The sequence below is a fragment of the Pseudonaja textilis genome, chromosome Z, assembly GCF_049901715.1.
Source record: "Pseudonaja textilis isolate UNSWEBS1 chromosome Z, rPseTex1.2, whole genome shotgun sequence".
NCBI lineage: Eukaryota > Metazoa > Chordata > Lepidosauria > Squamata > Elapidae > Pseudonaja > Pseudonaja textilis.
In genome coordinates, this window is record NC_142008.1 from 115553696 (window position 1) to 115576044 (window position 22349).

A 22349-nucleotide genomic window follows, 5' to 3' on the forward strand; every position below is an offset into this window, starting at 1 on the left:
GATGGGATATTGGACTTCTAGTGAAAAATCACTTAAATATAAGCCAGTAGTATTATGCACCTACCACAAAACCCAACCTGGTTGTCACCTATATTAACAAAGGGATAGAATCATTATTATTTGTGTGGTGATGCATACCTAATACTTTTTCCTATTCCTATTTCCCCCGTCGTCATCGTCCTCCTCCTCCTCCTCCTCCTCCTCCTCCTCCTCCTCCTCCTCCTCCTCCTCCTCCTTCTTCTCCTTCTTCCTTTCTGCTATCTGGTTAAAGAAAAACACTAACCTGTGAGGTGTTTGGGGCTGAGAGAAACTCAGGCAGACTGCCTCAAAGTTCCCTATCCAACTTTCATATCATATTGGTTCTATTTATTAAGTTTTCCAAGACCCTCTAATATTGGAGATGAACAGCCATATACCATGACATAGAAACAAGAAACAGATATCTGGGCCGATATGAAGAAAATTATGTGTTGTCTTATGTAGGAAAGGGACATCTGTATTCAATCTATCCTGGAAAGGATTGTGGAGAGAAAGCATTTGGACAATCCAATCTTCCTTTAGAAAAAATGGAGAAGAGATTGAACCTTCTTGTGGAAAAGATCTCTCACTACGTGTACCATTGCCCCCATTTAATGATGCAAAGAATACCATCCAACTGGTTAAAATGCCATCTAGCATTTGGACCTTGAATTAACAAAATGCTTGGAAAGGAAGTGTCATAAAATTTTAGGTTCAAAGCAGTGGCATTAGATATAAGCAAAATTTTCAGGCTCCGGACATGCCACAACATGTGCCAGAGCTTGAAAATGATGTCGGAGTGGGGAGGAACTGATATTTACCTTGTTGTTGCCTCAGCTGCTCCAGCCACCAATACAGACTCGACACTGCTCCGTGACCCCCTCAAGACAGTCCACGGAGAGGGCTCTGGATGGAAGCTGGGTTCCGACAGCCAGCTGATGTGATGGTTGTGCTGACTATGAAGAGACTAGGATGATGTCATCAGGAGGTGACAGGGATTGCAGCAGGCTGGGAAAGGGTGGTAGCCACTGAATCTGGGACTGAAGGAGAGACGAGCGGTAGCTGACATTCAGAGGAGAATGGCCATGGTGGTGGGTAATCACAGAACTGGGCACAAGCATGGGATGATAAGGAAGGGTAGTAAGCATACGGCTGAAGGAAGCTGCAGACAGATGGATATTAATATAATGAAGGAACAGATGTTATGCAGCTTAGATGAGTGTGAGGGGGGGAACTAGGGTATTTAAAGTGCTGAGAGGCAGTGGCTCTCAGTGCTGGCTTTATCTGGAAATGTTCTTACTTGCTGTTGCATTATTTTGGTTGCTGGAATAAAGTGACAATTATTCCAAACTGTGAGTCCTGTCTGCTTTTTCCATGTGGGAGACCAAGAGACCAGAGGCAGCTGAGAGAAATTATGCTGGTACTAGTAGAGAAGAGGAAAGCAGTGGCAGTTACAAAGAAAAAATATAGGGTACTGGAGCTGAAATTTTTTTTGAGTGTGACCTGAGTTTGACATTTCCATCTACTTCCAAGCCATTAGTTGAAATCAATCATTAAACTTTTTTCTTCTGTATTAGGCTTTAGCTTCACTTTGCATAACCTCCTGTTGATCTGTAATCATTCTGGGGACACATGAAATACAGGTCTAAGTAGGAAATTATCTGCCATATCCTATCCTGCCACATCCTAGCCTGTTACACTACTATAATTATCAAATTCTTCTCTGAGTTCCTTGTGGAATTCTAGTTGCTACTTGGCAAGACTACCAAGACTAAATGACACAAAGAATCTTCCCTATATCATGGAGAGCTGTTAAAGCAGAAAGGCAGAAAGGAAAATTTTCATGAGACCTTTTCCTAATATTTTATGCCCTGTCCTCTCAAAGGGAGTTTACTCATGGACATTTAAATTAGAGACTGGAAAGGATGAGCAGGCAACCTCTTGAAATGATGGTTACTGTTGTGGAGCAATGGTAAGGAAGAAGCATGAGACCAGAGCGTACAACTAACAAGGCTTTATTGCAGGGAATAAAGGGTTGTCGCGTCTGCTTGCTAACTTGCAGACTAGCGGGCGACAACGGGCTGGCTCTGCTCGACAGCCGGCTTATATAGCCAACTGTCAAACGGAGCCAACCAATGGGAGCGGCTGGTGCTCCTGCTCAAACAGCGGACCTGGTTGGGAACTCCCACCAGTTCCACAGACATAACACTCCTTTCCCCAGCTGGGAACATGCGTAGTCCTGTAGGTAAGTTGGCTGTCTGCGCAGGCGACCAGAACGTCACAGTTCGGGTGGACTGTTGGCTGGGCGACAAGTCCAGGCCCTCGGGACGTGCCTCGATGGTCGTCGGGCATGGGCTTGCCCTGGCGCGGTGTTCTGCGAAGTCGGCGAGTCCCTTTGCTCGGGCAGACCCGGGCGAGTCTCGAGGTCCGGTTGGCAAACTGGAAGCATTTCGGCTGCTGAGTCGGTGATCCTGGCCGGAAACTCGGGTTCTCCAGTAGACCTTCCTGTTCGTTGGGGAAAACCGGGTCCCACAGGGAGCTTCCGTCTGGCACCGGCAGGGAGACGTTGGCGCTGGCAGGTCGGGTTGGGTTGGTATCAGCCGCACGTCGCCTTCTGAGTTGGTCCACGTGCCTTCGCCACAAGTGTCCATCTTCCAGGAGGACCCTGTAGGATCTTGGACCTGTGACTGACACGATTTGACCTGGTACCCACAAAGGATCCCCTGCATAGTTCCTGGCGTACACCAGGTCTTGCAGAGGCAAAGTCTCTGACCAGACTGTCAGACCCTGGAGGGTGTCTGGGAAGTAGTGGGGGTGTAGCCTGTCCAGGGTGGTTCTAAGCGTCTCCCCATTAAAAGTTCGGGGGAGATTTGTTAGTAGTGGTGCAAGGCGTCGTATGTTGGCTGAGCAGGAAACAAGACAGTTTAGAGTGCCAGTCTTCCTGGCCAAACCTGGCGAGTGCCTCCTTGGCTAACCTAACTGCTCTCTCTGCCATCCCATTGCTAGCGGGGTGAAAGGGCGCTGTAAGGATATGTCTGATGCCCAAATTAGCCACGTACATACTGAACTCACATGATGTGAACTGCGGGCCATTGTCAGACACCAGCGTGTCTGGAAGTCCATGGGTGACAAATAAGCGGGTCAGGGCTTTGACTACTGCTTGAGTGGTGGTCGTGGGAAGCAAGGCCACGTCAATCCACTTGGAGTAGGAATCCGACCACCAAGAAAGTCTTGCCATGTACTGGTCCAGCCAGGTCGATGTGCAGGCGAGACCAAGGGCACTAGCACTTTCCCACCTGGTGGGCGTGGCGGCTGGCGGGGCAGCCCTGGTTTCTTGGCAAGGTTGGCAAGAGCTTACCCAGTTGGCGATTTGAGCATCCATGCCGGGCCACCAAGCGTAGCTGCGGGCCAACGCCTTCATCCTTACGATGCCCGGATGGCCCTCGTGAAGCACCTTCAGGATGGGTACTCGAAGGGTGGCTGGGATGACTACTCTTGTACCCCACAATAGACATCCCTGTAGCCTTGACAGTTCCTGCTGGCGGGTTTTAAAGGGAACAAAGTCAACTGTACATTGAGTTTCCGGCCACCCCTTCCCACCCAGTCCAGAACCTGGGCGATTATTTTGTCTTTTTGACTGCGCCGCAATGTCTTCAGCTGTCACTGGAAGTTTGAGTTCGTTGACCTCAAAAATGGCGTGAATTGGTGCAGGGTCCTCGACTGGGACTGGCAGGGGGCAGTGACTGAGGGCATCGGCATGACTCATGTTCTTGCTAGGACGATGCACCAACTTGAATGAGTAGGCGGCCAGAAACAAAGTCCATCTGGTCATTCTGGGTGAAAGTACCTGGGGGTTTGCTTATCTCCAGATAAGAGTCCTAGGAGAGGTTTATGGTCAGTCACAAGTTCAAAATGGTGGCCAAATAAGAATTCGTGGAACTTTTTAACTGCAGCAACCGCAGCCAGGGCCTCTTTATCGATTTGGCTGTAGTTCCTTTCTGCTGTGGAGAAAGTCCTAGAAAAGAAGGCAATTGGTGCCTCGGAGCCGTTGGGGAGTCTGTGGCTTAGGACAGCCCCAATCCCAAAAGGGGATGCGTCAGCAGCCAGGACCAGAGGAAGGCGTTGATCGAACTGGACTAAAACCGCTTCCGATGTGAGTAAGGATTTGACTGATTTGAAAGCGTGGGCTTCTTTGGGTCCCCAATGCCAGGGTGAGTCTTTATCTAAGAGTCTATGTAGGGGTTCAGCGACAGATGCTTTGTGTGGGAGGAATGAGGCATAAAAGTTTAGAAGCCCCAGAAAGGCTTGTAGTTCAGTCTTATTGGTTGGTGTGGGTGCCTCGTGGATGGCCTTCACCTTGGACTCAATTGGGTGGATGCCAGAGGCATCTATCCTATAACCCAGAAAGTCCACCTGCCTAGTGGCGATGGCGCACTTCTCCCTTTTAAGTTTGAGGCCATGCTGCCTAAACTTCTCTAGCACTGTCCTGACCCTCTGAATGAGTTGAGGTCGGCTAGTAGCTGAGACTAAGATGTCATCGAAATACGGAACAACTCCTGGGAGACCTTGGAGAATCCGTTCCATGAGTGATTGGAAATACCGGGCCACACTGACCCCGAATTGGGCGCTTACATTTGAATGCCCTCTATGCGTGACTATGGTTTGTAATTCAGCTGTCTGATCATCAACAGGGAACTGTTGGTATGCCTGGGACATATCTAACTTGGCGAAAATGGTACCGGGTTCGAATGTGTGTAACAGATGCTGAATAACAGGGACGGGGTATGCGCTGACCTGTAAATAACGGTTGAGCGTGGTTTTATAGTCTGCACAGATCCTTAAATTGCCATCCTTCTTGAGTGGGGTGACTATGGGGGTCTCCCATTTGGCAAAATCAGTAGGTTCTAACACCCCTTGTTTAAGTAGTTTGTCTAATTCTGCGTCCAATTTAGGACGGATGGCAAAAGGCACCCTGCGTGGCTTAAGGCGGAGAGGAATTGCCTGGGGATCTACAGAAAATGAGATGGGGGTGCCGAATAGCAACCCAGCTCGCTGCTAAATACGTCAGAAAAATCAGAAAATAATGTATCTCGTCAGAAGTTGAGACAGCATGGATCCCAGTTACACTAAGGCCAAGGGAAGGAAACCAATCAAGTCCCAACAGGCTGGGGAGGGCACCGTTAACAACCACTAAAGGCAAATGGCCTTTAAAGGCTTGGAATTGAACGAGGAACTTGCCTTTCCGAGGACAGGTATGTTCTTGCCCTGGTAGTCCCGCAGTGTCAGGTGGCATCTTTAGAGCTGTTTCCTTGACAGTCTGGGCTGGATCTTCTTCAGAGTGTCCCAGGAGATGATTGAGAGTGCAGATCCGTGTCTACCTCCATCCTGCAGGGTTTACCTTCTAGGAAAACAGAAATTTTAATTTTATCAGGGTTTGGGAAGTATGGTTGGCGTGGTAGCAGGTATAGCAGTCCTCCACTTGCCTTTGGGAAATAGAAGGTGGTGGAGGTCTTTGAGGCAAGGAGCGCCCTGCTTGGCATACTCTAGCGAGGTGACCCTTCTTTTGGCAGCTCAGGCAGATGGCGTTTCTAAACCTGCAGGATGCCCTAGAGTGGGAGCCTCCACAGGTTAGGCACAAGGGCGGTTGCTTGGGGGTGAAGTTGTTTGTCTGTCCCGCTCCTACCTGTGAAGGCTTCTGATGCTTAAGGTGGTTAATGTCTGATGAGTCTGTGGGGTCTTCTTCACTGAGCACTTCTTCAGAATGGACGGTTGGACTGCTGGGCTTTAATGGAGTGCCCTGAATCTCAGCTGCTGACTGGGCCGAGAGCTCAGCAGCCAGGGCTTCCTCCATGGCTAGGGCCAGATTCAAGTCCTTTTTTGCCAGTAAACGTCTTTGGAGTCTCAGGTCTCTAACCCCACAGACGATCTGGTCCAGCAGCATGTCTTCCAGATATTCTTTGAAACCGCACTGTAAGGCAGCTGTCCTCAGGGCAGCCATGTATTCGTTGATCGACTCCCCCACTGCCTGCTTCCTGATTCTGAAGGCATACCTTCTGGCGATCTGGGATGGTTTTGGCGCGTAGTGATTGGAGAGTATTTCCTGTAGCTCATCCCATGGGACGCTTCTGATGGCGCGTGGTGCGACTAACACTGTAGCGGTGTCAAAAACGGCGGCCCCACAATAGCTGAGGAAATAAGACTTCTTTCTATGTTCCGCAGCGTCAGCTAACCCGATGGCATCGAGGAAATGGCTGAAACGATTCTTGTAGGAGTCCCACGTTTCCTCGTTTGGCTTGAATGGCGGGAATGCTGGATTAGTATTCATCGTGGGTAGTGTCGGGTTCGTCTTCTTCAATCGTCTTTGAAATCGCGCTCTTAAAAGAGCGCAGGCTGTGACTGTCTCTCTGGGCTACGTAGCTCTTTTTGAATTTCGCTCTTGGTGAGCGTTGGCGGCCCTTGGCTACGGTGCCGGCGGCTCATTTCAGTGACTACAGCTCGAGTAATGGCGGTTTGAATTTGCGCTCTTTTGTGAGCGTTGTGCGGCTGCGGCTACAGCGCTCGTGACTGCACTCTCAGTGATTTACAGCTCTTTGAATAGACGCGTCTGGTTAGCCTTCGACTATCCCATCCTCGTCGCCAGTGTTGTGGAGCGATGGTAAGGAAGAGGCATGAGACCAGAGCGTACAACTAACAAGGCTTTATTGCAGGGAATAAAGGGTTGTCACGTCTGCTTGCTAACTTGCAGACTAGCGGGCGACAACGGGCTGGCTCTGCTCAACAGCCGGCTTATATAGCCGACTGTCAAACGGAGCCAACCAATGGGAGTGGCTGGTGCTCCCGCTCAAACAGCGGACCTGGTTGGGAACTCCCACCAGTTCCACGGACATAACAGTTACGATTCCAGTGCTGGTTCTGTTGCAGTCTCAGATAATGTACAGCTTTACTATTGCTCAATGTCTGGTCAACAAACCTCTTTCCATTTCCAGATATTTAAAGGCAGGTCAGCTGAACCTGGGTGTCATAATCTTCCAAATATATGACTCCTGAACCACTCTTATTTGAAATCCCACCCTCACATGAACCCACTGGATACCCTCTGTAAGATGTTCAGATTTGTTCCATTTGTTCAGCTTTCCTTGTTGTGAATAATCTGAGTCTGTTTTTACCTTAACTTTGTGATATTCTTTTGTCATCAATCAACCCTCACAGAGATTCTTCTGGCAAGTTATATCTGAACTAATTTATTATTGTCCAAGCATTCAAAAATCACAGTCTATTTTCTCTGAAGGTTCTGAGAAAAAGGGCTTTACTTTCCAAATGAAAGTAAGTGGCATGAACGATATATTTCATAGCTGATATGTAAGATCTGGATAACTTCCCAGTCTTCATTTTGAGATGACAAGTAAAAATAGGGTTAATATCAGGTTAAAGAATAGGTGTTTTAATAGTTTTTTTTTTCCAGATTTAAAATGCCAAAGATAGCGAATAGTAAGTTAATATCATCATCTTACAGGTACTTGACACAAAACTATCAGCATATTCTGGCTTTGGAATTTGCTTTGAAGGAAATCTGTGAAAACCCTCACCTCCTACCCAACATCACCTTGGGCTTCCATATTTACAACAGCAATTTCATTGGAAGTCGGACCTATCGTGGTGCACTGGACCTTCATCCCCAACTACAAGTGTGATGGCCAGAACAATGAACTAGCTGTCGTTGGAGGACTCTATAAAAAATCTCTTTGGATATGGCAAATATCCTATGCAACAAGATTCAACCGCTGAGGTATGCTCCTTTTTTCTCCCCATCCATATATATGAATCTTAGATGTCCTCCCTCCCTCGCTCCCTCCTTTTGTTTCTTCCTTTTTTCTTTCTTTGCTTATTACAGTAACGTCTTTCAATTACTTTTCTTTCTTCAGCTTATCTATGGTTCTCCACCTACAAATAATCATGGAGATATATTTCACTGGATGTTCCCTAACAATATGCTCCAATACAAGGGAATTATCCAATTATGGCTATATTTTGGGTGGATATGGGTTGGGATGATTTCTCTGCAATATGATGATTGGTTTATAGCAACTGTGGTTGGAGATTGGTTTATAGCAACTGTTGTTTCAATCTTTGTCCAGAGACGAATCTTCTTTGACTTCATTGAAAGTTTCCCCAAGAACACATACACTAATCAGTTCACTGAAATGTTAGAGGATGGAAATGAACTATATGGCACTGTCATGACAAGCATGGCATCTGCTGTAGTTGTACAAGGTGAATTTATGCTGAGTATGAGATTCTTATTCTCTTATCAAGGTCCATCAGAAAATGAGAAAATCTGGATTATGATAGCCCTGATAGATTTCACTTCCACTTCTATTCAAAGGAACTGGCCTTTGCACTTCATTCATGGTGCTATATCTATTGTGGTTCACTCAAGTGACTTGGTAGGATTTCAAGATTTTGTTAGGGGAAGAAATCTAGCCACCAATCAAGAAGATGGCTTTCCCAAGAAGTTTTGGGAAGATACTTTTGAATGTGCGTTCCCGAACCCCAGTGGAAAGAAGAATTTTGATGGTATATGCACTGGGGAGGAGAAGATTGAGACCCTTCCTTCTTCGATTTTTGACATGCAGACGAATAGCCACAGTTACACTGTCTACAATTCCGTCTATGCTGTGGTACATGCCTTGAGTCTCTATATTCATTCAAAAGGAAACACAAAGTTGTGCCAGATAAAAGTCAACTGAATCCTCTCCATCAGGAATCATGGCAGGTATCATTTTGAGTGTTTGTATGTGTGTTTGAATAATATAATATTATTCAATAATAATATTGTATAATATAAATTCTATTCTCACCAATATTGGTGATAATGTTTCCTCTCATCTCCTTACTAGAGACTTCGGAATTTGTGCAGCATCTGAGCTTTTTCTGGCACTGCACTCTTTGGATAGAGAATGATGTAATTCCTGGGATTTTTTTGGAGCCATTTTCCCAGCTTAAGACTCAAACTATGATGATGGCCTTTTGTTTCCACATATTCTCCAGTTCTTTGTTCACACCCTTGTACTTCTCCAGCTTCTCATAGTCCTTCTTACTGATGTCACTTGCATCACTACATGTATTGCCACCACTGTCTTCTGGTTCTTGTCTACTATCATGATATCTATTTTATTGGTTTCTACCCATCTCTCTGGATTTGGAAATCCCATAAAATCTTAGCTTTCTCATTCTCTATGACCTTCTGTGGGATCTTCCATCTGAACTAGCCCTTGTTCTATGCAAATGTACACAATGCCGGCTCCTTTGTTTTGCCATTCAATGCATGCTCTTCCTGCCTGTATCTTACACTCCTACTACTATGTGCTGGACCTTCTCAAAGGTCTGTCTGTGTAACCTTTGATCCTGTTTAGTATGGTAGATCCCTGCTTCTATGGTTCTGATGCCTGTTCTTGTGCTGCTATGATCAGAGTCTTTGGTCCAGCTCTTTCCAGATACTAATAGGATTTCCCGATGTTTGACACCTCAGATATCTGTTGAGAGCACAGCCCTTAGAGGGTCTTCTATTGCCATGGCATTTGCTCTGACTGATTTTCCTGTCAAGTCTCATGCTTTTTCAGGCATTCTCTCAGCAGCTCATCTTTGGGTGCCATCTTATTAATGTACTCCCAAATGCTCTAGGTCATGTCCAGGACAGTGGACTTCCTATTCTTCAAGGAAAACACTGACAGAAAGCAATAATTAATCAGGAGTGGATTAAAAGTCTTTTTTTCTCTCCAAAAGTCCTTTTAGCTCTTTGTCTAATCATTTTTATAAAACATTTCTCTCTTTTTCTCATTGAGTTGCATCATTTTCTTAGGACTGTCTCATTTAACAATAATGATGGGGAGTCTGTTTCCTTTGATGAAACTGGGCAATTGGTGTCAGGATTTGATCTAATCAACTGGATCACCTTGCCAAATCAGTCTCTCCTTAGAGTCAAAGTTGGAAGTTTAGATGTACATACTTCTGAAGAAATGAAATTCACTATTCAGGAGAAGGCCATTGTTTGGCCCACCAGTTTTAACCAGATAGGCTAGATGAATCTGTTTGCAAAGTAAACTATGTCAAAATGTAAACCAAGTCTTTTTTTTTGTTTGCTACAAATTGTATGTTTTCTATAATTACCAACTTTCCTGCAAATTTCTACAATAATAACATACTGCTGCTTTATTATATTCATAATGAAAATAAATATATATGCATGCTGATACCTTAAAATAAGTTGCTAAAGAAGTCAGCAAATTTATTCTAATAGAAATCTCCTGCCTCCTGATTCTACTTTATCATAAAACTATACGTTGTCAGGTTTTCTCATTGTTATATGTTCTACATAGTACTTATATGTCTCCAACTCATGGATGCTTCAATACAGAAATCCATTCAGACTGGTTCAATATAATCAAATGAATCCATTTAGTCAAATGAATTTTTGGAAAGAACAATATAAAGAAAACAAAGAACAAGGGAACCATGATCACTTTCATCAAGTATGAGAAAAAGCTAGTATTGTCATAAACAGTACTTGGATAAACCCAAGTCAACACACTAATTTTGGACTTTGGAGGTATATAGTGTATGATCTCCTCAAACACTGGCTATAAAGAAATAAAATACTCATTTCTAAAAAGATTCTCATTAGGCAAAATAAACCAAATAGAGAACTGCACAACATCATCCATACCCGATTCAATCTATTGACTTTCCAGTGTTCTTTATGATGATTTAATTCGGCTTTTGTAGATATATTGCTATTTTCTTGATGTTTTATATACATCAATGATTTAAAATCCCCTTCATTGAACAGAAGATGTTGGAGAAAGATCTCTAATACACAATAATTAATTAATCTCCTCTACAGCCTTTAATTAAATTTAAAATTCTGAGCCGTGGTGGCATAGTCATTAGAATGCAGTATTGCAGGTGGATTGCCATAGTTTGATACTCTCTCGCTCAAGGTTGACTCAGCCTTCCATCCTTCCAAGGTCAATAAAATGAGGAGCCAGATTGTTGGGGAAAATATGCTGACTCTGTAAACTGTTTAGAGTAGGCTTTAAATCACTGTGAAGTGATATATAAGTCTATGTGCTATTGCTATTCTCCTTTTATCTGTTGTCCATTCAGGTTCAACCACTTTCTGTGTGCAATGTTCATTGCCTTTCAGGTCATAGAAAAACCAGGAAAGAAGGGAAGCTGTTCTGTTGTTATGACTGCCTTCCATGTACAGAAGGAAAAATTTCAGCACAAGAGGGTAAGATAAATTGTATTTGTTGATTGAATAAGATTGGTTGATTTCTGGCTCTATTATTCAAGATTCCTTGTCTCCAATTTCATTTGAAAGTTAAGATTTTCACACCTCAGTATATTATTGAGTTGAAGTTCTAATTACCAGCAATCAGAGTTGGGGGGGGCAGAAGATGTATGCAATCTTTTTTCTATCTATTCATATACAGTGTTATGTCTTTGGAACTGGTTGGAGTCCCCAACCAGGTCCGCTGTTTGAGCGGGAGCACCAGCCGCTCCCATTGGCTGGCACTGTTTGACAGCCGGCTATAAAAGGTGGCTGTCGGGCAGTGCCAGCCCCGTTGCCGCCAGCTAGCCTGCCTAGTGAGAAGGCAGACACGGCAACCCTTTATTCATTGTAATAAAGCCTTTTACGTTGCACTCTGGTTCAGCCTTGTTCCTCTGCCGCTCTACAACACTGGCGACGAAGGTGGGATGAACTCCAAGAGATCCTCTCCAACCACTACTCACCTAAGCCATCCCAGATAGCCAGGAGATATGCTTTCCGAACCAGAAGACAGGCTGAGGGAGAGTCAATTAACGAGTATGTGGCAGCTCTGAGGACAGCTGCCTTACAGTGTGGTTTCAGAGACTACCTAGAAGACATGTTACTAGACCAGATCGTCTGTGGGGTTAGAGACCTTAGGCTTCAAAGACATTTGCTAGCAAAAAAGGACTTAAACCTAGCCTTAGCCGTGGAGGAAACCCAAGCTACTGAGCTCTCTGCCCAATCAGCAGCTGAAATTCAAGGAACTCCTGTAAAACCCAGCAGTTCCACCATCCATTCAGAGGAAGTTTCCATTGAAGAAGACCCCATAGACTCAACAGACGTTAACCGTCTTAAGCAACAAAAGCCTTCACAGGTAGGAGCAGGGCAGAGAAACAACTTCACCCCCAAGCAACCTCCCATTTGCCTAGCTTGCGGGGGCTCCCACTCTAGGGCATCCTGCAGGTTTAAGAACGCCATCTGCCTGAATTGTCAAAAGAAAGGCCACCTCGCTAGAATCTGCCAAGCAGGGCGAACTTTTCCTCAAAGACCTCCACCACCTACTACTTTCCAAAGGCAAGTGGAGGACTGCTATACCTGCTACCACGCTAACCAAACTTCCCAGACTCCCAATAAAATCACTATTTCTGTTTCTTTAGAAGGTAAGCCCTGCAGGATGGAAGTAGACACGGGATCTGCACTTTCAATCATCTCCTGGGAAACCCTAAAGAAGATCCATCCCAGATTTGCGAAGAAGAAGCTGCAGAGATGCCACTTGACACTGTGGGACTACCAGGGCAAGAACATCCCTGTCCTCGGGAAAGGCAAGTTTTTAGTTCAATTCCAAGTCTTTAAAGGCCATTTGCCTTTGGTGGTTGTTAATGGTGCCCTCCCCAGTCTGTTGGGGCTAGATTGGTTCCCCTCCCTCGGCCTTAATGTAACTGGGATCCATGCTGTCTCAACTTCTGACGTAGATGCTCTATTCTCAGATTACTCTGATGTTTTTAGCAGCGAGCTGGGTTGTTATTCTGGCACCCCCATCTCCTTCTCTGTGGATCCCCAGGCAATCCCTCTTCGCCTTAAGCCACGCAGAGTGCCTTTCGCCATCCGTCCAAAGTTAGATTTAGAATTAGATAAGTTACTAAAGCAAGGGGTGTTAGAACCAACTGACTTTGCCAAGTGGGAGACCCCCATAGTCACTCCACTCAAGAAAGATGGCAGTTTAAGAATCTGCGCAGACTATAAGACCACCCTCAATCGTTATCTACAGGTCAGCGCCTACCCTGTCCCTGTTATTCAACACCTGTTACACACCTTTGAACCCGGCACCATCTTTGCCAAATTAGATATGTCCCAGGCATACCAACAGTTCCCTGTGGATGATCAGACAGCTGAGTTACAAACCATAGTCACACATAGAGGGGCATTCAAGTGCAAACACCTCCAATTTGGCGTAAGTGTAGCCCCGGGTATATTCCAATCCCTCATGGAAAGGATCCTCCAAGGTCTCCCAGGGGTTGTCCCTTACTTCGATGACATTTTAGTCTCAGCAATTGACAGACCCCAGCTCATACAAAGAGTCAGAGCAGTCCTAGAGAAGTTTAGGCAGCATGGCCTCAAACTTAAAAGGGAGAAGTGCGCCATCGCCACTAGACAAGTGGACTTTCTGGGGTATAGGATAGATGCCTCTGGCATTCACCCAGTCGAATCCAAAGTAAAGGCTATCCATGAGGCGCCTACGCCAACTAACAAGACGGAACTCCAAGCCTTTCTGGGGCTACTAAACTTTTATGCCTCATTTCTCCCGCACAAAGCATCTATTGCTGAACCCTTACACAGACTGTTAGAGAAAGAATCCCCCTGGCATTGGGGACCCAAGGAAGCCCATGCCTTCAAGTCAGTCAAATCCTTACTCACATCTGATGCAGTTTTAATCCAATTTGATCAAAGACTTCCCCTGGTCCTAGCTGCTGATGCATCCCCCTTTGGGATTGGGGCTGTTCTGAGCCACAGGCTTCCCAACGGTTTGGAGGCACCAATCGCTTTCTACTCTCGGACCTTCTCTACTGCAGAAAGGAACTACAGCCAAATTGATAAGGAGGCCTTGGCTGCAGTAGCTGCAGTAAAAAAGTTTCATGAATTTTTGTTTGGACACCATTTTGAACTTATAACTGACCACAAACCACTCCTGGGGCTGTTATCAGGGGATAAGCAAACCCCACAGGTACTATCACCTAGAATGACCAGGTGGACTTTGTTCCTGGCTGCTTATTCATTCAAGTTGGTGCATCGCCCTGGAAAAAACTTGAGTCATGCCGATGCCCTTAGTCGCTGCCCCCTACCAGTCCCAGTCGAAGACCCAGCACCTGTTCATGCCATTTTTGAAGTTAACGAACTTAAATTGCTGGTTACAGCCGAGGACATTGCTGCGCACTCAAAAAAAGACAGAATAATTGCCCAAGTTATGGACTGGGTGGGAAGGGGGTGGCCGGAAACACAATACACCGCTGACTTTGCTCCTTTCAAAACCCGTAAGCAGGAATTGTCGAAACTACAAGGATGTCTGTTGTGGGGGACAAGGGTAGTCATTCCAGCCACTCTTCGTGTACCCATCCTGAAGGTACTTCACGAGGGCCACCCGGGCATCATAAGGATGAAGGCTCTGGCCCGTTGCTACGTTTGGTGGCCCGGCATGGATGCCCAAATCTCCAACTGGGTAAGCTCATGCCAACTTCTTCTTCTTCTTTTTCTTCAGCGTTTGTCTCGCGCTCGGGCGAGGTCCGCTAATGTCCTTGAGTACTGCTTCCACACCTCTCTGTCTGCCACGTGTGTCGGGTCTGCCTTCGCGATCTCTAGATCGGCCTTGATCGTGTCCATCCAGCGTTGTTTAGGTCTACCACGCGGTCTCGCTCCTCCGACAGTCACCTTCATTACAGATTTGATGATGGATTCTTCCTTGGCGCGGCTCACGTGGCCAAACCATCGTAGCCGGACTGCCTCATGACCGTGGGGATGGGCACGACGTTGAACCGTCTATGCACTTCTTCGTTCCTGACGCGATCGAGTAGGGTGAGGCCTACCGACCATCGGAGCATTCGCATCTCCATTATCTGGAGTCTGCTTTCGACTTCTTTGGTCGTCGGCCAGCACTCTGCGCCGTATATGGCCACGGGCGCACCACAGAGTTATAGATTTTCGCCTTCAGGCGCATCGGCATCTTCTTGTCACAGAGGACGCCTGTGACGGACTTCCATTTGCCCCACGCTGCATTGATCCTGGCTGCCACCTCAGTTTGTAGTAGGCCTTCTTCCCCAAGAGTAGTTCCCAGGTACTTGAAGGTGGAGGCGCGCGGTAGCTCCTGCCCGTTCACGTGGATGGAGCCTGTCATTTCAGTGTCAGTGGTCAGGTATTCGGACTTCTTTAGGTTCAGCCGGAGCCCGAACTGCTCGAGGCGGTCGTGCCACTGTTGGACTCGGTGCTCGAGTTCAGCCTTGCACAGGTTGGCCAGGAACACATCATCGGCGTAGAGCAGCGTCCATGGGGCGGGCGTGTACAGGTCGTGTGTGTAATTGTGTCCATCACCAGAATGAACAGCAGTGGTGAGAGAGCAGAGCCCTGGTGTACGCCGACGGTAATATTAAACTCCTCTGATATCCCAGCTGCCGCTTTTACACGGCTTTTGTGACATCTGTATAGGAGTTGGACCCATTGTACGAGCAGCTCAGGCACGCCGTGATCTCGCAGCGCGTACCAGATGAGATCGCGTGCGGGACTCGGTCGAAGGCCTTTTCCAAGTCTAGGAAGGCGGTGTGGAGCGGGATTTTCTTCTCTCTGTGAGCCTCCATCAGCATCCGCACACCGAAGATGGCGTCGGTGGTGCCGCAGTTCTTGATGAATCCAGCCTGGTTGACGCTGATGTCGACGATGTCCCGAATGCGCTTATCAAGGATGCGTTCAAAGATCTTCATAGTGTGTGACAGTAACCTGACCGGTCTGTAGTTGGAGCAGTCCGCTGGGCTGCCCTTTCCCTTCCAGATCGGAACAGTGGTGCTGCGGTACCAGTCGTGTGGCACTTTTCCCGTGGAGACGATGTTGTTGAACAGCTCGCACAGCCACAATGCCGAGCCCGGTAGTGCCTTTTTCCAGAAGTCGGCAGGGATGTCATCTGGTCCTGTTGCCTTACCGTTTTCATGGCCTTGATGGCGTCGGCGACCTCGCTGGCATAAATGCCTGAGACTGGGCCTTCAACTGGGTCACCTCGCGGGTTTGTGGGTGTGGAACTCCTCGGTGGAGATCTTCTCAAGTATTGCCGCCACCTCTCCGCAGCGTCTCTGGGGTTGACGATCAAATTTCCCCTTTCGTCGTTGATCCCATGAAACTGGTCAATGTCCAGGGTCTTCCTGTGTCTGCTTTTGGCTAGGCGGTAGATCTCATTCTCGCCTTCTCGCGTGTTCAGCTTCTCGTAGATGTCATCGTAGTGGGAGCTTCTGGCTGTCGCTACTGCTTTCTTGGCTGCCTTTTTGGCCGCCTTGTATTCGCAGAGCTTCTCGCTGGTCTTGTCCTGAAGAAAGGCCTTGTAGAGCCGTTTCTTCAGGTGTACGGCATCTTGTACTTCCGGTGTCCAGAGCCATGTATCTCGCTCGATGCGTCTCCGTCCTGGCTTGGTGCAACCAAGCTGTTGGCAGCCGGCAGTGTGAACAGTGCTCTTCAGCATGGACCACGCTTCCTGTGGCCCGTCGACCATCTGCAGGAACTGCTCCGGTTTGATGAGGGGTCCCGCCATCTTCTTCTGGTTCCACCACTTGATTCGTGGCTGGTCTGCATTCCTTTTGTCAATCCTGGTCTTGGGCTTGCTGATCCTGATCTTCGCCATCAGCGGCCTGTGCTGACTGCTCGATTCGTACGGGTACACCTTGGCGTTGAGCACGTTTTTAGCGGCTCTTCGTCGTACGATGATGTAGTCGATCTGTGTGTGGTGGCTCCCTGTTTCTGCTATGGTAGGTGAGGAGTTGAGATTCTCGCCTAATGAAGCAGGTATTCGTGATGGTCATATCATGGGAGTCGGCAAAGTCCAGGATCCTCTGGCCATTCTCATTCAGATCGCCTGTGCCGTGCCCACCGTGGCACTGGTGTCCGCTTTTGTCCCGCCCTACATGACCATTCAGGTCGCCCGAGATGATGATGTCGTCTTCGTGTGGGATCTGCCTGAGTTGGATGTCGAGCAGTTCCCAGAAGGTATCCTTCTCCACCTCGTGACATCCGGTCTGAGGGGCGTAGGCGGACAAGATGTGTAGGCGCTGCCTCTCGGTCGCTACGACGATTATCATCAGTCGTTCTGTGAGGCGCTTAACTTCTGCGACGGAACTTTGCCAGCTTGGACTGACAACCACAGCTACACCGCCACGGTTTTCCTTACAGCTGGTGTATATGATCTTGTAGCCGTCTATAGTCGTAGCCTTGTTGCCCTTCCAGCGAGTTTCCTGGAGGCAGCAGATGTCCAGCTTCCTGTCCCGCATGGCCCTGACGATCTCGGTCGAGCGTCCAGTCAGCGAATCCACGTTCCAGGTGGCCACCTTGAGCGCCTGGCAGTCCTCTGTTCCCGCTTGCATTTTTTCACACGGAGCGGGTAGTCTCCGTGCGCATCGGACCCGGACGCGGTCGCCATAGCTTTCTCACACGGTGCAGGTGCGCCGTGCTTTCCGCGTGGACCATTTCGTTGATTTTTGGCGCAGGCCAATGGTCTCCTGCACCCGTCGGTTCCCCCGAACGCGGTAGCATTGGACGTGTGTTTTGTAGTGGACGTTTCCACCATGTTGATGCGGCATTTGAGTACTCCAGCCGGCCTGTCGCGTGGGCCTGTCGTCGGAGGGTCTGCTCTCAGTTACGGTCAGCGTTTGACGGCTTCGCGCATCCAGGGGACACCACTTGGAGGTGGCAGACCGCTCATCCCCCGGGTAAGCTCATGCCAACCTTGCCAAGAAACCAGGGCTGTCCCACCAGCAGCCACGCCTACCAAGTGGGAGAGTGCTAGTGGTCCTTGGTCTCGCCTGCACATCGACCTGGCTGGACCAGTACATGGCAGGACCTTCTTGGTTGTAGTAGACTCTTATTCCAAGTGGATAGACTTGGCCCTACTACCCACGACAACCACTCAAGCAATTGTTAAGGCTCTGACCCGCTTCTTCGTTACCCATGGGCTCCCTGACACACTGGTGTCTGACAATGGCCCCCAGTTCACGTCATGTGAGTTTAGCATGTACGTTGCCAACTTGGGCATCAGACACATCCTTACAGCCCCCTTTCACCCCGCTAGCAACGGGATGGCTGAGAGGGCAGTCAGGTCAGCAAAAGAGGCACTTGCCAGGTTTGGCCAGGAAAACTGGCATTCCAAACTTTCACGTTACCTCCTGAGCCAACATACGACGCCATGCACCACTACAAATAAATCCCCTGCTGAACTCTTGATGGGGAGACACCTGAGGACCACCCTGGACAGGTTGCACCCCCACTACTGCCCAGACACCCCTTTGGGATCTGACAGTTTGGTCAGGGACTTTGCCTTGCATGACCTGGTGTACGCAAGGAATTATGCAGGGGATCCTCTGTGGGTACCAGGTCAAGTTGTGTCAGTCACAGGTCCTAGATCCTACAGGGTCCTCCTGGAAGATGGACGCCTGTGGCGTAGACACGTGGACCAGCTCCGAAGGCAATGGAGAAGCACAACTGATACCAACCCAACCCGACCTCCTAGCACCGAGGACTCTCTGCCGGTACCAGCCTACCCAGTCAGGAGCTCCCTGCAGGATCCGAGCTACCCCATCGACCAGGAGGCTTTGCTGGAGGATCCGAGCTGTCAACAAGAGACACCGAGCCAACAGCCAAGCGAACCAGCCTGCCGGCCGGACCAAGCAACTCACCAAGGTCAGCCCGAAAATGTGGACTTACCTAATTCACAGAGCACCACACCTGACCGAACCCACTTCCCGACAACCTCCGAGATGATGCCTGGGGGCAAGGACTTGATGCCAGCCAGCAGCTTGCCCGGGTTGCGACGTTCCGGCCGCCAGGGCAGACAACCAACTTACCTGAAGGACTACACATGCTCCCAGCTGGGGGAAAGGAGTGTTATGTCTTTGGAACTGGTTGGAGTCCCCAACCAGGTCTGCTGTTTGAGTGGGAGCACCAGCCACTCCCATTGGCTGGCACCGTTTGACCATTGCCGCCAGTGAGAAGGCAGACACGGCAACCCTTTATTCATTGTAATAAAGCCTTTTACGTTGCACTCTGGTTCAGCCTCGTTCCTCCGCCGCTCTACAACATACACCATTCTGTCTTCACTATAAAAAATAGTGAGAGAACAATTGTCTGATATTGATGAATACAAATTACCAGGACCTGATGGATTACATCCCAGAATTCTAAAGGAACTGACAAATGTATTCTCAGATCCACTGTACCACATATTTTAAAAATCCTGGAAAAGATAATTAAAAAAACAGATCTGCAAACATCTAGGAACAAGTAAAGTAATAACTGGCAGTCAACATGGGTTTGTTAAAGGAAGGCCGTGCCAAACAAATCTTGTTTCATTCTTCAGCATAGTGACTAAATTAGTAGACCAGCAAAATACTGTGGGTGTCATATACTTAGACTTCAGCAAGGCATTCAACAAAGTTGACCACAACCTACTTCTTGGTAAGCTAGAAAAAAGTGGGATAGAAGGCATCACCTCCAGATGGATTCGTAACTGGCTGACAAACTGAACTTAATGAGTAGTCCTTTATGGGTCTACATCTACATGGAAGGAAGGAAGCAGTGGAGTACCACAAGATTCCATCTTAGGCCCAGTTCAGTATCATCATAAATGACCTAGATGAGGGAATAGAAGGGGAACTTACCAAATTTGTGGATGATACTAAGCTGGCAGGAATAGCTAATACCCTAGATCAGGGCTGTCAAAGTCCTTGCCCATGGGCTGGGTTCATCGTGCACTGGCCACACCCATGCCCAGTTTAGCGAAGGGAAATAAGTCCTGGTATGTCATGTGGTGCCACTGTGATATGAGTTTGACACACCTGTGCTACATGATAGACTCAAAGTCCGGATGGATCCTGACAGATTTGGACACTGGGCCCTATCTAACAAAATGAAATTCAATGTAGAGAAAAGTCTTACATTTAGGCAAGAAAAACCAAAGGTACACATATAGACTGAGTGAAACCAGGCTTAATAGCAGTAACTGCAAGATGGATCTTGGAGTCTTAGTGGACAACCAGTTAAAACATGCGCCAGCAGTGTGGGGCAGCAGCCAAAAAAGCCAATACAACCCCAAATGACATTTAAAAAGGATCAAGTGAGGTATTAATTCCCCTCTATAAAGCCTTAGTAAGACCACACTTGGAATACTGAATCCAGTTTTGATCACCACACTATAAAACAGATGTTGAGAGTCTAGAAAAAGTGCAGAGAAGAGCAACCAGGATGTTTAGGAGATTGGAGACTAAAACATATGAAAAACGGTAACAGGAACAGGGCATGGCTAGTCTGGTGAAGAGAAGGACCGGGGAGACCTGATAACAGTGTTCCAATATTTGAGGGGCTGCCACAGAGAGGAAGGGGTAAAGCTATTTTCCAAGGCACCCAAAGGCCAGACAAGGAATAATTGATGGAAGCTGATCAAGAAGAGATTCAATTTAGAAATAAGGAGAAATTTTCTGACAGTGAGAACAATCAACCAATGGAATAATTGCCTTCGAAAGTTGTGGGAGCTTCATTATTGGTGGCTTTCAAGAAGAGATTGGACTGCCATTTGTCAGAAATGATGTAGGGTCTCCTTGGTCATCTTTCCAATTTTGTTAATCTGGTAGAGTCAAACACCATCAAACCAATCTCCAAACAATGACAGATTTGTTTTGGAGTACTAGATGGAGCTCAAGACATGTTAAAGAACAAGAGGGATAAAAACACTCAAATTATATGCTAGAGGCATGACATATACTACATAAGTAATGTACTATGTTCTTTTTCAGGTGCAGATGACTGTGTTCTATGTCCAGAAGATCAATATGCAAATTTCCATCAAAATGCATGCATTATCAAAGAGATCACTTTCTTGTCTTACCAAGAATCTTTAGGAATTACATCTTTGATGTTTGCTTTCTCCTTCGCTTTCATGACAGTACTTGTGCTTTCTATATTCATTACACACCAATTGTCAAAGCCAACAACCAGAGCCTGTCCTACCTTTTCCTTACCTCTCTACTCTTCGTCTTCCTTTCTACTTTACCTTTCATTGGTCGGCCTACAGTACTGAAATGTCTCCTTCAACAAGTTGCTTTTACTTTCATTTTTTCTGTAGCAATTTCTTGTGTGCTGGCCAAAACTACCATTGTAGTTCTTGCTTTCATGGCCAGGATCTGGAATAAGGAAATGGGTAGGCAACAGATTGGCTACTTCTATTGTATTTTTCTGCTCCTTTCTTCAAGCATCTCTTTGTGCAATTTGGCTGGCAACCTCTGCCCCATTTCCACATTTTGACATGTATTCCCTGCATGAAGAAATTATACTGGAATGTAAGGAAGAGTCTACCTATATGTTTTACTGTGTCTTGGGCTTCATGAACATTCTTGCCCTAGTCAGTTTCATGATTGCCTACCTAACTAGGAATTTGCCTGATACCTTTAATGAAGCCAAGTTCATCACCTTCAGCATGCTCATTTTCTGCAGTGTGTGGTTGTCTTTTTTCCCAGCCTATCTGAGCACCAAGGGCAAACACATGGCAGCTGTGGAAATCTTCTCCATTTTTGGGTCCAGTGTAAAACATCCAGGATTACTGGCTTGCATTTTTTTTACCCAAATGTTATATTATTATATTAAGGCCTGAACGAAGTAAAAGAGAACAGCTAGTGATGAGGAAATAATATATCCAAGTTGTCTACTGAACATTCCTGACTACTAAATATGTTTAAATTTAAAAATAAAGTTTATGAAAATATCTCTATCTTGTGGAGCTTCTTGCAAACTTGAGGTACTCCCAGGCTTAAGTAAAACCGTGTTATATTTTAAATACTAATACTAATGTTTGTGCTATTTGGAACAAGAGAAAATGTTTTTGGTTTTTTTTACTAAATGGAGAGTATAGATGTTCAAGGATATTTTGTCTTGAAAAACCAAAATAATCCCATAGATTAATTTAGCAATTTAATTTCATCTTCCTATTCTGTTCTTTTGGTCACTTATCATATCACAGACATATCTGACTAAGATATTGTCAACTATATCCCACTATACTCCAGAGGAAAATTAACCATGTCCTTTAGTATTGGCCAGCAACTTTTAGATTTCTCCAGGGGATCCAGAGAAGAAGTTGATAGAGGATATAATGTCCTATTATTCATCAAGAAAATATGAATATTACATGTCAACAGGAGATATCTGAAATCCAGTATATATTACAGACTGCCATAGATCCTTACTTTACACAATCCAGTAATTCCGTTACTAAATTGTACATGTTTATTGC

The 22349-nt window shown here is 46.7% G+C and overlaps 1 pseudogene; it reads left to right on the top strand.

The window, feature by feature from the left end:
- Window positions 1-21747, top strand: part of LOC148124302 (vomeronasal type-2 receptor 26-like) — a 32933-nt pseudogene extending 11186 nt beyond the window's left edge.
- Window positions 21748-22349: the final 602 nt, after the last annotated feature.